The sequence below is a fragment of the Pseudophryne corroboree genome, chromosome 2 (assembly GCF_028390025.1).
Source record: "Pseudophryne corroboree isolate aPseCor3 chromosome 2, aPseCor3.hap2, whole genome shotgun sequence".
Classification (NCBI taxonomy): domain Eukaryota; kingdom Metazoa; phylum Chordata; class Amphibia; order Anura; family Myobatrachidae; genus Pseudophryne; species Pseudophryne corroboree.
Window position 1 is genome coordinate 1,021,349,324 of NC_086445.1, and position 12,636 is coordinate 1,021,361,959.

General features: G+C 49.3%; 1 pseudogene; it reads right to left on the reverse strand.

Moving 5' to 3' along the window:
- Positions 1–12,636, reverse strand: part of LOC135050311 (interferon-induced GTP-binding protein Mx-like) — a 105,260-nt pseudogene that overhangs the window by 42,478 nt on the left and 50,146 nt on the right.

The following is a 12,636-nucleotide window of genomic DNA, read 5'->3' on the forward strand; positions in this document are numbered from 1 at the left end:
TGGGCAGGAGGGGGCGGCACGGAGGCGTTTGGCCGCCATTTTCGGGGAACGGTCCGGCCAACGCAGGTGTGGCCGGACCGCGCGGGGGGGGGCGGGCCGCAGTGGCTGCGTGACGTCACACGCAGCCGCTGCGACCCAGGGCAGCGACGAGTAACTCCCGGCCAGCCGCAGGAGCTGCGCTGGCCGGGAGTTACTCTTCAAGTACAAAAGCATCGCCGCTGTGCGATACTTTTGTATTTGTGCGGGGTGGGGAGGGGGGGGGAGGGGGTGGGCCTGACATGCGGGGCAGACTAGGCCTGTGCTGGGCGTCCCCCCGCATGTCTGTGTAAGCGATCGTAGCTGTGCTAAATTTAGCACAGCTACGATCGACTCGGAATGACCCCCATAGCTCAGGAAGAGCAAGTGGGCAGATTAAATGTTAGAAAGCAGCAAAGGGCAGTTTCGGACCAGGGCATGAAGGGCCTACAAGGGGAGTATAGTGCTAGGGACCCATGCTTAAGGGAATGGAGGGAGCACCTCCCAGCTACCAGGACCCCAAGAGACTGGAACTGCTGATCAGGGCGATTCTTTGTACCTGTGTGCCAGCATACTGTACCTCTGTAATGCAGGGGGTCGGCAGTAACAAGAGACAATATACATGTTATACGTTGGGGGGAAGGGTCCCCATACTGTACCTCTATAATGCAGGGGTCGGCAGTAACAAGAGACAATGGGGGTCATTCCGACCCGTTCGCACGCAGCGGTTTGTTGCTGCGGTGCGAATGGGTCCGGAATGCGCATGCGCGGTGGCCGCATTGCGCGTGCGCAACGTTGCCCGGCGACAGGGATCGCCGTGTTACGTCGCGTCCTAAGATGGAAGCGGTCGCAGAGCCGACCGCAAAGAAGATTGACAGAAAGAAGGCATACTTGGCTGATTCCGGACCGTTGGCTGCCGTTTTCGGGGAGTGATAAGGAAAACGCAGGCGTGTCCAGGAGAACGGAGGGCGGATGTCTGACGTCAAAGCCGAGCCCATCATCGCAGAGATCGTCACACAGGGTAAGTGTGTATAGGGCTGGTCTACTTGTGCTTGACATTTTTTTAGCTTAGCAGGACTGCACAAGCGATCGCAGCCCTGCTAAGCTAAAATACACTCCCCCATAGGCGTGGACTACTCATCGCAGCAGCAGCAAAAAGTTGCTGGCTGCGATCAACTCGGAATGACCACCATTATACAAGTTATACGTTGGGGGGAAGGGTCCGCATATGTGCAAATGATTTACACTCACAAACACAAAACTGACAGTACATACTCACCCGTCGCATTTTTCAGCATTTCCCGGGCAGGTTCTTCCATATTACCGATCCTCTCTCTAACAATTGCTTCAAAGGTCTTATAATTAATAAACCCCGGGAGCTCCCTCCCTCGGTGCAGCTGCTCATATTCATCAATTTCCATCTTTAGCACTTTGTTAACTAAAATAAATCATAAATTGAAAGAGTTGAAGACAAAATAAGAATTTACTCACCGGTAATTCTATTTCTCGTAGTCCGTAGTGGATGCTGGGAACTCCGTAAGGACCATGGGGAACAGCGGGCTCCGAAGGAGGCTGGGCACTCTAGAAAGATTTCAGACTACCTGGTGTGCACTGGCTCCTCCCACTATGACCCTCCTCCAAGCCTCAGTTAGGATACAGTGCCCGGACGAGCGTACACAATAAGGAAGGATTTTGAATCCCGGGTAAGACTCATACCAGCCACACCAATCAAACCGTACAACTCGTGATATGAAACCCAGTTAACAGTATGAAACAACTGAGCCTCTCAACAGATGGCTCAACAATAACCCGATTTAGTTAACAATAACTATGTACAAGTATTGCAGATAAACCGCACTTGGGATGGGCGCCCAGCATCCACTACGGACTATGAGAAATAGAATTACCGGTGAGTAAATTCTTATTTTCTCTGACGTCCTAGTGGATGCTGGGAACTCCGTAAGGACCATGGGGATTATACCAAAGCTCCCAAACGGGCGGGAGAGTGCGGATGACTCTGCAACACCGAATGAGAGAACTCCAGGTCCTCCTCAGCCAGGGTATCAAATTTATAGAATTTTGCAAACGTGTTTGCCCCTGACCAAGTAGCAGCTCGGCAAAGTTGTAAAGCCGAGACCCCTCGGGCAGCCGCCCAAGATGAGCCCACCTTCCTTGTGGAATGGGCATTGACAGATTTTGGCTGTGGCAGGCCTGCCACAGAATGTGCAAGTTGAATTGTACTACAAATCCAACGAGCAATAGTCTGCTTAGAAGCAGGAGCACCCAGCTTGTTGGGTGCATATAGGATAAACAGCGAGTCAGATTTTCTGACTCCAGCCGTCCTGGAAACATATATTTTCAGGGCCATGACCACGTCTAACAACTTGGAGTCCTCCAAGTCCCTAGTGGCCGCAGGCACCACAATAGGCTGGTTCAAATGAAACGCTGACACCACCTTAGGGAGAAACTGGGGACGAGTCCTCAATTCTGCCCTATCCATATGGAAAATCAGATAAGGGCTTTTATAAGACAAAGCTGCCAATTCTGACACTCGCCTGGCAGAAGCCAAGGCCAATAACATGACCACCTTCCACGTGAGATATTTCAGATCCACGGTTTTTAGTGGTTCAAACCAATGTGATTTTAAGAAACTCAACACCACGTTGAGATCCCAAGGTGCCACAGGAGGCACAAACGGGGGCTGAATATGCAGCACTCCCTTTACAAATGTCTGAACTTCAGGTACTGAAGCTAGTTCTTTCTGAAAGAAAATCGATAGAGCCGAGATCTGTACCTTAATGGAACCCAGTTTTAGGCCCATATTCACTCCTGCTTGCAGGAAATGCAGAAATCGACCTAGTTGAAATTCCTCAGTTGGGGCCTTTTCGGCCTCACACCATGCAACATATTTCCGCCATATGCGGTGATAATGATTTGCTGTAACCTCTTTCCTGGCTTTAATAAGCGTAGGAATGACTTCCTCCGGAATGCCCTTTTCTTTCAGGATCCGGCGTTCAACCGCCATGCCGTCAAACGCAGCCGCGGTAAGTCTTGGAACAGACAGGGCCCCTGCTGTAGCAGGTCTTGTCTTAGCGGCAGAGGCCACGGGTCCTCTGAGATCATCTCTTGAAGTTCCGGGTACCATGTTCTTCTTGGCCAATCCGGAACCATGAGTATCGTTCTTACTCCTCGCCTTCTTATTATTATTCTCAATACCTTTGGTATGAGGGGTAGAGGAGGGAACACATAAAACGACTGGTACACCGACGGTGTTACCAGAGCGTCCCAACTATCGCCTGAGGATCCCTTGACCTGGCGCAATATCTTTTATAGCTTTTTGTTGAGGCGGGACGCCATCATGTCCACCTGTGGCCTTTCCCAAAGGTGTACAATCCTTTGGAAGACTTCTGGATGAAGTCCCCACTCTCCCGGGTGGAGGTCGTGTCTGCTGAGAAGATCAGCTTCCCAGTTGTCCACTCCGGGAATGAACACTGTTGACAGTGCTAACACATGATTTTCCGTCCATCGGAGAATCCTTGTGGCTTTTGCCATCGCCATCCTGCTTCTTGTGTCGCCCTGTCGGTTTACATGGGCGACCGCCGTGATGTTGTCTGATTGGATCAGTACCGGCTGGTTTTGAAGCAGAGGCCTTGCCTGTGTAGAGAAGTCACCTGACTTGACCAAAGTCCTTGGAATTTTCTTCCCTGTGTGACTGCCCCCAGCCTCAAAGGCTGGCCTCCATGGTCACTAGGACCTAGTCCAGTATGTCGAACCTGCGGCCCTCCTTAAGATGGGCACTCTGCAGCCACTATTTTAGAGATACCCTGCTCCTTGGAGACAGGGTTATCAGCCGATGCATTTGAAGATGCAATCCGGACCACTTGTCCAACAGGTCCCACTGAAAAGTTCCTGCATGGAACCTGCCGAATGGGATTGCTTCGTAGGAAGCTACCCTTTTCCCCAGGATTCGCGTGCAATGATGCACCGATACCTGTTTTGGCTTCAGGAGGTCTCTGACTAGAGATGACAGCTCCTTGACTTTCTCCTCCCGGAGAAACACTTATTTCTGGTCTGTGTCCAGAACCATCCCCAGGAACAGTAGACGTGTCATAGGAACCAGCTGTGACTTTGGACTGTTTAGAATCCAACTCTGCTGTTGTAGCACTTTCCAAAATAGTGCTACCCCGACTAGCAACTGCTCCTTGGACCTCGCCCTTATAAGGAGATTGTCCAAGTACGGGATAATTAAAACTCCCTTTTTTCGAAGGAGTATCATCATTTCGGCCATTACCCCGGTAAACACCCTCGGTGCCTTGTACAGTCCTGTCTGGACTTGGTAATGGTAATCCTGTACCACAAATCTGAGGTACTTCTGGCGAGGATGGTAAATGGGGACATGCAGGTAAGCATCCCTGATGTCCTGGGATACCATGTAATCCCCCTCGTCCAGGCTTGCAATAACCGCCCCGAGCGATTCCATCTTGAACTTGAATTTTTTTATGTATGTGTTCAAGGATTTTAATATAAATGGGTCACACCGAACCATGCGGTTTCGGTACCCCAACCCGTGTAGAATAGTAACCCCGTCCTTGTTGAAGTAGGGGCACTTGAGTATTACCTGTTGGGAATACTGCTTATTAATTGCCTTTAGTACAGCCTCCCTGCCTGAGGGAGTTGTCGGCAAGCCATAATCTAGGAAACGGCTGGGGGGAGATATCTCGAATTCCAGCTTGTACCCCTGACATACTTCTTGAAAGAAACTGGGATCCACCTGTGAGCGAGCCCACTTATCGCTGAAATTTTTTTTTTTAGACGGCCCCCCACCGTACCTGGCTACACCTGTGGAGCCCCCGCGTCATGCTGTGGGCTCAGAGGAAGCGAGAGAAGAATTTTGAATCTGGGAGCAGGCTGACTGGTGCAGCTTTTTCCCCTTCCCTTGTCTCTGTACAGAAGGGAAACGCCTTTGACCCGCTTGCTTTTCTGAAGCCGAAAGGACAGTACCTGATACAGTGCTTTCTTAGTCTGTGAGGAAACCTGAGGTAAAAATATTTCTTCCCAGCTGTGGCTGTGGATACGAGGTCCCAGAGACCATCCCCTCTTTTTAAAGTCAGCATCACCTGTCCCGTGACAGGTCTCTAATACCCTCCTGACAGAATGGACATTACATTCATTTTGGATGCCAGCCGGCAAAATATCCCTCTGTGCATCCCTCATATATAAGACGACGTCTTTAATATGTTCTCATGTTTGACAGGGTCACCGACCACGCTGCAGCAGCACGATCTGCAGGTCTCCGTCTAGTACCTGAGTGTGTAAATACAGACTTCAGGATATCCTCCTGTCTTTTATCAACAGGTACCTTCAAAGTGGCCGTTCCTAAAACGGCAGTGCCACCTTTTTTGACAACCGTGTGAGCGCCTTATCCACCCTAGGGGATATCTCCCAGCGTAACTTATCCTCCTGGCGGGAAAGGATACGCCATCAGTAACTTTTTAGAAATTACCAGTTTCTAAACGGGGGAACCCACGCTTTTCACACACTTCATTTATTCATCTGATGGGGGAACAAAACACTGCCTGTTTTTTCTCCCCAAACCTAAAAACCCATTTTTAGAGGTGCTTGGGTTAATGTCTGTAACACATTTTTTATTGCCGGGATCAAGTCACGGATGTTCCTAGTGGATTGTGTATATGTCTCAACCTTGTCGACACTGGAGTCAGACCCCGTGTCGACATCTGTGTCTGCCATCTGAGAGAGCGGGCGTTTTTGAGCCCCTGATGGCCTTTGAGACGCCTGGGCAGGCGCTGGCTGAGAAGCCGGCTGTCCCACAGCTGTTACGTCATCTACCCTTTTATGTAAGGAGTTGACACTGTCGGTTAATACCTTTCACCTATCCATCCACTCTGGTGTCGGCCCCACAGGGGCTACATCACCTATATCGGCCTCTGCTCCGTCACCATATAAGCCTCCTCATTCAACATGTCGACACAGCCGTACCGACACACCGCAGACACACAGGGAATGCTCTAAACGAGGACAGGACCCACAAAAGCCCTTTGGGGGGACAGAGTGAGAGTATGCCAGCACACACCAGAGCGCTATATATATATACAGGGACTAACTGAGTTATGTCCCTAATAGCTGCTTTTGATATAATATATGTATATATACTGCCAAATTTAATGCCCCCCCTCTCTTTTCCCTCTTACTGTTACTGTATATTGCAGGGAAGAGCCAGGGAGCTTCCTTCCAGCCGAGCTGTGAGGGAAAAATGGCGCCAGTGTGCTGAGGAGATAGGCTCCGCCCCTTTTTCGCGGCCTATTCTCCCGCTTTTTATGGAATTCTGGCAGGGGTATTTACCTCATATATAGCCTCTGGGGCTATATATTGAGGTATTTTAGCCAGCCAAGGTGTTATTATTGCTGCCTCAGGGCGCCCCCCCCCAGCGCCCTGCACCCTCAGTGACCGGAGTGTGAAGTGTGAGAGGAGCAATGGCGCACAGCTGCAGTGCTGTGCGCTACCTTGGTGAAGACAGAGTCTTCATGCCGCCGATTTTCCGGACCATCTTCTTGCTTCTGGCTCTGTAAGGGGGACGGCGGCGCGGCTCCGGGACCGAACACCAAGGACTGGGCCTGCGGTCGATCCCTCTGGAGCTAATGGTGTCCAGTAGCCTAAGAAGCCCAATCTGGCTGCAAGCAGGCGAGTTCGCTTCTTCTCCCCTTAGTCCCTCGCTGCAGTGAGCCTGTTGCCAGCAGGTCTCACTGAAAATAAAAAACCTAAGTCTATTCTTTCTAAGAGCTCAGGAGAGCCCCTAGTGTGCATCCAACCTCGGCCGGGCACGAATTCTAACTGAGGCTTGGAGGAGGGTCATAGTGGGAGGAGCCAGTGCACACCAGGTAGTCTGAAATCTTTCTAGAGTGCCCAGCCTCCTTCGGAGCCCGCTGTTCCCCATGGTCCTTACGGAGTTCCCAGCATCCACTAGGACGTCAGAGAAATATATGATATTTATAGCATTTATCAGGTATCACTTCACTAAAAGCAAGTCAGTATAATCTATTATATAATGCTGCTATTTGGGGTTATTCAAAGGGGTTCACTACGATATGCCAGCGGTCGGGCTCCCGGCGACCAGCATACCGGTGCCGGGAGCACGACCGCCGGCTTACCGACAGTGTGGCGGGCGTAAATGAGCTCCTTGCGGGCTCGCTGCGCTCGCCACGCTACGCGCGCCACACTATTTTATTCTCCCTCCAGGGGGGTCGTGGACCCCCACGAGGGAGAATAAGTGTCGGTATGCCGGCTGTCGGGATCCCGGCGCCGGTATACTGTGCGCCGGGATCCCGTCAGTCGGCATACAGAAGACCACCCATTCAGAGTTGTTAGCAAACCAAAAAGTTAGCAAATGGGCAAAACTAGGGGGTCATTCAGATCTGATCGCTGCTGTGCGTTTTCGCACAGCGGGCGATCAGATCAGAACTGCTCACTGCGTCGCATGGCTGCAACGGGGATCGCCGGCCAGCGACGGGATTGTGCGAAGGATCCGTTCGCACGGGCGATCGCAAGGAGATTGACAGGATGAGGGCGTTTGTGGGTGGCAACTGACCGTTTTCAGGGAGTGTCTGAAAAAACGCAGGCGTGTCCAAGCGTTTGCAGGGCGGGTGTCTGAAGTCAAATCCGGTCCCGGACAGGCTGAAGTGATCGCAGCAGCTGAGTAAGTCCTGGGCTGCGCAGAAACTGCACAAGATCTGTTTGTACAGCTCTGTTACACATGCGATCACACACTTGCACAGCTAAAATACACTCCCCCTGTAGGCGGCGATTAACTGATCGCAGGACAGCAAAAATTGCTGCCTAGCGATCAGATCTGAATTACCCCTCGTGTGCACTGCAGAGGAAGCAGATTTAACATGTGCAGAGAGAGTTAGATTTGGGTGGGTTATATTGTTTCTGTGCAGGGTAAAAACTGGCTGCTTTATTTTTACACTGTAATTTAGATTTAATTTTGAACACACCTCACCCAAATCTAACTCTCTCTGCACATGTTACATCTGCCCCACTTACATTGCCGCATTGTTTTGCCAAATTGCTAACTTTTTGGGTTTGCTAACAACCAGGGATGGCTCCAGAGTTGGAGCTGCAGCACAGTCCATAATTCAAATTGGGGAACCACTCCAACTGCCAGTGAGTTCCGGCTGGTGATGTTTGGCAGTGGTTGGAGTGGCAGTTGGTGGCTCCTCTATTTGAATTTTGGACTGCGCTGCAGCCCCGCCTCTAGAGCCGCCACTGCTAATAACTCTGAGTAACCCCCATAGGCCATTTAGAGCAGACTCAATAGAGGGCTGCATTGAGGTCCCGCCCCCTACTCCACTCGCAGCTCACTAACTGCCTGACAGCCTCAGTCTCACTTCTCCTCCAGCCAGTACCGCCCCCCACCTTTCCCCACTGCAATACCCTCAATGGGGAGGAAGGAACAGAGATGAAAGAGAGAGGGGAGAGGGGAACGGGTGCGGTTCATAGGGTCCACATAAGCAAGGTCAACATGACAAAAGGTCGACATGAGTTTTTGAAAAATTTTGTGTGGAATTTTCTTCGTAGAGTGACCGGGAACCCCAATTAGTGCACCGTGTCCCCTCGCATGGCGAGCGAACTTCGGGCAAGGTGGCTTGCTGCGCTCGGCACAGGTTACCGTTCCCAATTGTAGTCCACGTGGATCATAAAGTATGAAAAAGTTCAAAAAAATGAAAATAATTATGAAAAACTCCGGTCAACTTTTTGTCATGTCGACCTAGTGACCATGTCAACCTAGAAACCCTGTTGACCTAATGCATGTCGACCAATAGTGGTCGACCTAATGACTGTCGACCTAAGTGTGGTCGACCTAGAGACCGGATACCAGAGGTACAGAGATGAAAGAAAGGGAAGGGGACAAGGATGAAAAAAAGATAAAGGTGGCAGAAATGAAAGAGACAGACAGGGAGCCAGGAGGGGGGCGGAACAGAGATAAAAGAGAAAGACAGAGGTGGGTTATGGGGGGACAGAGATGAGAAGGCAATGGAAGACAGTGGTCAGATCTTGGAGCTGATCCCCTCCCACTATCCTCAACTGCAAAACTCACTGCAGCTGTTCCCATAATCCTAGAGGCTGGAGAGGCACATGGATTTTATGAGGCTGGAGGTATATCTGTGCTGGGATGAGCCTGGGTAGACACAGGATGGCATGAAGCTGAAAAGATACAGGTGGGGCATGAGGCTGGAGAGTCACAGAGGGGCATGAGGCTGGAGCGAGACAGGTGGAACATGAGACTGGAGAGACACAGGAGAAGGCATGAGGCTGGAGGGATAAAGGAGGGGCATGATACTGGAGAAACAGAGGAGAAGGTATGAGGCTGGAGGGATAAAGGTGGGGCATGATACTGGAGAGACAGAGGAGAAGGCTGGATAAACACAGGGGAAGGCATAAAGGTAGGGCATGAGAGATAAAGGTGGGGCATGAGGCTGGAGAGACACCGGGGAAGGCATAAGGCTGGAGAGATAAAGGTGGGGCACGAGGCTGGAGAGTAGATACTGGGTACGGCATGAGGCTGGAGGGATAAAGGTGTGGCATTAGGCTGGAGAGACACAGGGGAAGGCATAAAGGTAGGGCATGAGAAGTAAAGGTGCGGCCTGAGGCTGGAGAGACACCAGGGAAGGCATAAGGCTGGAGAGATAAAGGTGGGGCATAAGGCTGGAGAGACACAGGAGAAGGCAGGAGGCTGGAGAGATAAATGTGGGGCATGAGGCTGGAGAGACACAGAAGAAGGCAGGAGGCTGGAGAGATAAATGTGGGGCATGAGGCTGGAGAGACACTGGGGAAGGCAGGAGGCAAGAGGAGGGACACTGGGGAAGGCAGGAGGCTGGAGAGATAAACGTGGGGCATGAGGCTGGAGGGACACTGGGGAAGGCAGGAGGCTGGAGAGATAAACGTGGGGCATGAGGCTGGAGGGACACTGGGGAAGGCAGGAGGCTGGAGAGATAAATGTGGGGCATGAGGCTGGAGAGACACTGGGGAAGGCAGGAGGCAAGAGGAGGGACACTGGGGAAGGCAGGAGGCTGGAGAGATAAACGTGGGGCATGAGGCTGGAGGGACACTGGGGAAGGCAGGAGGCTGGAGAGATAAAGGTTGGGCATAAGGCTGGAGAGACACTGGGGAAGGCATGGGTAGGAGAGACACAGGGCAGCATGGAAGTAGCCTGTATAATATTTTTAGCATGCTGTAAATAAAATTGGGCTCTGGGCAAAGATTGAAGTTGGGCAGGCCCTGTGATAGGGGGTAAAAGGGAAACACTCGCATGGGGTCTGAGACTCCAAGTGGCTCTGGCCACTCAGGAAACCGCAGAGTCCAGTCCACTAGCATCTGCCCTGCCTGGCGCAGACATGAACAGGTTTCCGAGAAGTCAGGGTAATAAAGTTTTTATGTTTACTGCCAGCACTAATTTTATATTTCCAGATACACATGTATATAGACATGAGTTAGTCACTAGGGGTCATATACCATACAATACACGGATGACCATTCCCATATCTTACACTCCATGATGGACATGTCCAAATCATTCTTCCATTTACTGAAGAAACGGCGAAGTTTTGTATAAAGCTTTGGATTCTTTTTTGCAGACACAAATTCCTCTCCTTGTGTGACACGGGCAATGTCCTGGTTAAATTTTAGAATTTTCTGTAGAGAGAAAATAATATGCATTAATAACGCGGATACAAAATCCTGACATGAAGGACTACTAAGGGACTGAAAAATTCCCTTCTCCATTCCGTGCGCATATTCTAATGCTGGATTTACCGGAGAATTCAGAATGTCCCCTTAACCTCTGATAAGGAAGGTGCAACAACGAAACGCGTTAGCTAGTGAACGGACACACATAATTACCACCTTGGATATCCAAACTGCCAGGAAGTTTCCACTCACTTGCGTGCAATTACTTCATTGCATACAGGATTCCATCTATCAGGAGCTGGACGTAACTCCATGGGAAGTGCAGACGGCTGATGGTTTTGCAGGTGATCCGATGCTGCAACCTAGGATGCAGCATAGGGCACTAATGCAAGCAGGAGGCGTCTACTTATATCAGATGTCTCCTCCTGCATTATCTGTTCTGCCAGCAGAGATGCCATCTCCAACCACATCTGAATTATGCCCCTAATTAACTGATTCCCAGGTAGAGGATAGTTGAAATCAAATTCATAGGGCAATATTTTTCATTTGTGTAAACCTGTAATTCCCACAAGACAGGGTTGAAGCAGCATATTTCCTATTCTTCATTTTTTTAACAAAAAACAAACAAAAAAACAACTAGCAAATTATGAGTTTCAAAATATACTATAAGAAGCCAGTGGTGTGCAATCTAAATACTATCTGTATCAATCCGTGCAAGCGTCATATGTGATACAGACAAATCTGTAGACTTTTTTTAGGAGGATGAATAATTTTGCACGCCACTGTGCAGTATATTGGAAGTATGTACAGTATATGTATGTATATGTATGTACAGTATATGTATGTATGTATGTATGTACAGTATATGTATGTGTATGTATGTATATGTATGTACAGTATATGTATGTATAAAGACATATATTGTGTGTACAGTATATGTATGTATATGTATGTACAGTATATGTATGTATAAAGGCATATATTGTGTGTACAGTATATGTATGTATATGTATGTACAGTATATGTATGTATAAAGGCATATATTGTGTGAACAGTTTAAGTATGTAGTGTTCACTCCAGCGGACGGGCAAGGCGCGCGTCCGTTAGGGGCACAAGCGCGCGGCTTCGCAAAAGGGGCGTGGCTATGGAAATAGGGGGCATGTTCACTTGCGCGTAATGCAAGTGAGCGGGTCAGTACACAGACGGGGGAATGGGTAGACGGCGCCGTCACTGTTGGGAGCGTACCCAGCACCTACGGAGGTGCTGGGCTTCCCCCAAGCTCTCGGACACGCTGAGAGGGGCAGAAAGCGGGCGGCTGTTTTAGCAGGACGCCGCAGAAAGGGCAGGGCGGGTTTTGCCCTTAAAAAAATCGGGCAGGGCACGGTGCCCTGCTAAAACAGCCTAGAGTGAACACTATGTATGTATATGTATGTACAGTATATGTATGTACAGTATATGTATGTATATGTACAGTATATATATGTATAAAGGCTTATATTGTGTGTACAGTATATGTATGTACAGTATATGTATGTATATGTATGTACAGTATATGTATGTATATGTACGTACAGTATATGTATGTATATGTACAGTATATATATGTATAAAGGCATATAGTGTGTACAGTATATGTATGTACAGTATATGTATGTATATGTATGTACAGTATATGTATGTATATGTACAGTATATATATGTATAAAGGCTTATATTGTGTGTACAGTATATGTATGTACAGTATATGTATGTGCAGTATACAGTATGTATGTATAAAGGCATATATTGTGTGTACAGTATATGTATGTACAGTATATGTATGTATATGTATGTATAAAGGCATATAGTGTGTACAGTATATGTATGTATATGTATGTACAGTATATGTATGTATATGTATGTATAAAGGCATATAGT